Here is a 3606-nt window from a genome sequence, read left to right on the forward strand (position 1 = left end):
CCATGGGGAGCTCCAATCTTGTTCGTCAAGAAGAAAGATGGGTCGTTTAGTATGTGCATCGACTACAGGGAGCTCAACAATGTTGACCGTTAACAATCGTTATCCTCTGCCTCGTATTGACGATTTATTTGACCAACTTAAAGGGGCGAACTTCTTTTCAAAAACCGAATTAAGATCCGGATATCACCAACTACGAGTGCTAGGGGAGGATGTTCCGAAGACAGCCTTCCGAACTCATTATGGGCACTAAAAATTCGTAGTGATGCCGTTCGGATTAACAAATGCGCCCGCAGTATTCATGGATTTAATGAATAGGGTGTGTCGTCCTTACTTGGATCAGTTCGTCATCGTCTTCATCGATGACATACTTGTCTACCCTCGTAGTAAGGAGGATCATAGTCAACAACTTCAGCACGTACTGGAAACAATTCGATCAGAGAATCTTTGCGCCAAATTCTCTTAAATGTGAGTTTGGATTCGAAGGGTCAAATTCCTGTGTCACATTTCTAGTGAAGAGGGAATTCCAGTGGACACTTCCAAACTCCAGGCCGTTGAGAATTATAAGATCCGAAGATACCTAAAGAAATTCACAAATTTCTAGGTCTCGCAGTCTACTAAAGTAGATTCTATCAGAACTTCTCCCGATTCGAGAAGCCCCGTACAACTTTGACCCAAAAGGGCGTGGCCTGTGACTGGGAAGAGAAGCCGGAGAGAGCATTCCAAATGCAAAAATGAGCCTTGTGCACCACGCCAATACTATACCTCCCTGAAGGGATAGAAGACTTCGTTGTCTATTTGGATACGTCAAATCAAGGGCTCGGGTGTGTTCTGATGCAGCGACGTAAGGTTATTACCTAAGCCTCCCATCAGTTGGAAACACTCAAATCTAGTAATGAAATGCACGATCTGGAGTTAGAGGACATCAATAGAGAGGATCGTTCAGTTTAATGGACGATTAAAAGCCTCTAATTGTCCGACAGAATGGTTACGCAGGGCTTTTCAAGATTCTCGCTGGAATCGGCCCTGTAGTTTACAGACTCAACTTACCGCGCGAACTTAGTAACGTACATTCTACTTTCCACGTATCGAACTTGAAAAAGTGTATGTCCGACGAGACTCTTGTAATCCCACTCAACGGGATCGAGATCAACGAGAGCCTCAACTTCGTGGAAGAACCTGTAGAGATCATGGACCGAGAGGTCAAGCAAACGAAACAAAGCCGTATCCCAATAGTGAAGGTTCGCTGGAATGCCAAGCGAGGACCAAAATTCACTTGGGAGCGAGAGGATCAGATGAAACTGAAATATCCTCGTCTTCTTACTTAGTTATTTGTAACCACTAATTTGCTTAAATTCTAATTTCGCGACGAAATTCCTTCTAACGGGGGGATGATGTGACAACCCGAAATTTCTATTCTGTACAACCATTCAATTCAATAGAAGTCAGAACAGTTTCTGCTAACTTTCAAGCTTTTTGGAATAAGTTTGAGTGTTTTAAAGTTAGTGCTTCAGGAGATAACAGGAGAGAGGATGCCTTAGGGTTTATTATGCATCAATAATGTTCAAAAATCTCCAAGAGTTTGGAGTTTACGGCCCAAATGGTATTAGAGCCGTAAACCCTAATGACTATATAAGTGACACTTAGTTTATTTTTAACTTTTTTCACACTTCCAAGTCTAGAACCAATTCTCTCTCAAGTATCATCCAAAGTTCTTAAAAAATCTTCAAGAAAGTAAGTGTTTTCTTCCTTGTCTAGTTTATATCTACCCTAATCTAGTGATCTTACATGATTTCATCCATGAAATCATTCCATTTGTGTAGATCTTCAAGTGTTCTTAGTTTCACCAAGAACACCAAGAACACACACTAGTGTTCTTGGACTTCTAGCACCTTTTCAAGCTTCTACCTAGTAAGTGCTTCTATCCTAGTGTATTATAAGACTTGTTACACTCCTAAAACATCTAGAAATCACAAGGAAACACTAGATTAAAGGTGTTTACGGTCCAAGATGTTCTTGGACCGTAAACCCTAAAAAGGGTGCCAAAGTGTGCCCTAGTCCCTTACCAAGCCTTGGAAACTAGCCTAGACCCTTCCTTGATGTGCTTAGTACTTGAAAACATCAAAAGACCATAAACTATTGGCCGTAAACCCAAATAGAAGTGGTCCAAGGACCGTAAACTCCATAAAGGAGTGAAATGGTGCCCTAATCTCTTCCTAAGGCTTAAACATGAAGTAGGAATGCTTCTTATGACCTTTAGAGCTTCAAATCGCAAAATGGTATGAGTACCATGAGTTTACGGCCGTAAACTCATGGGTTTACGACCGTAAACTCAAGGGGTGATGGTCACAAAACCGTAAACTCCAATAAAGGGTCCCCTTGAACCCTAAACTCAATAGCCAAATCCTACCACCCTTAGATGCAATCCTTAGGACTTATAGCACTTAAATCAAGTGTTTTACATGTCTTAGGATGTCTTAACTTGGTTAATTAGTTGTTTAAGACTAATTGGATACATATATGTGTTATTATATGTTAACTAGGATCATTATGTGTGTACAAGTCTTCACTTGACACCTAGCATCCTATACATTCCGTTCATCCAAACCACTCACTACAGGTGAGTTCATACTCCTTTAATTAACCTTTTAAATGTTTTTAAATGCTTTTATGGGGAGGGATACAAGTGGAACAATTATAGTTATTATATCAATCACATGTGATTAATAACTACCATGCAAGTGGATTTCTTACTTGAAACTGTTTTACTTCAAACTGCTTTACTTCAAACTGCTTTACTTCAAACTGCTTTACTTCAAACTGTTTTACTTCAAACTGCTTTACTTCAAACTGCTTTACTTCAAACTGTTTTACTTCAAACTGTTTTACAAACTCTTTTACATGTCAATTACTTTTACTTAAACTCTTTTACACTTATTTTCTGTTAAATGTATATCTTTATAGATATAGTTATATAAGTAGGATTGAAAGGACTTACTACTGATAACTCACCTTACCTCATGTTCGTCTGTCTAGCCTCGTTTGGTTGTGGACTTAAGATATAGTTATATAAGTAGGATTGAAGGTCGTTTGAATCCTAGTTATATATTAAGAATATGTATATAGATATAAAAGTTCCTTCTTTCTATTCAAAACCTTTGGGTAGCAAAGGCATACATACATGTTTATACATTCAAATCATACTACTAGTAAGCTACTATAGGTGTAGTTTAGGGAGTTACTAATACTATTACTAGAACAATGAATCATACAATGAGTCAGTTCATACATGAGTGAATACATGCTAGATAGAGAGAGAACACACAATACAGCTAATACATAATACAGCTAGTACACACAATACATTACAATACATGCTAGATAGAGAGAGAACACAATACAGCTAGTACACACAGTACATTACAATACAGGCTAGACAGAGGGAGAACATACAATACAGCTAGCACATACATTACATATACATTTCTTCAGTTATGTGAGCCACGTAACGGGGCATGGCATCACCTGCCATGACCGTTTTGTATCCAGAATCTCCTTAATTGGGGAGCATATGAGTTTGTGTATAGATCTATACTGGATTGACTATCC

The sequence above is a fragment of the Lactuca virosa genome, chromosome 8 (genome assembly GCF_052849685.1).
Source record: "Lactuca virosa cultivar CGN04683 chromosome 8, Lactuca_virosa_CGN04683_v6, whole genome shotgun sequence".
Taxonomy (NCBI): domain Eukaryota; kingdom Viridiplantae; phylum Streptophyta; class Magnoliopsida; order Asterales; family Asteraceae; genus Lactuca; species Lactuca virosa.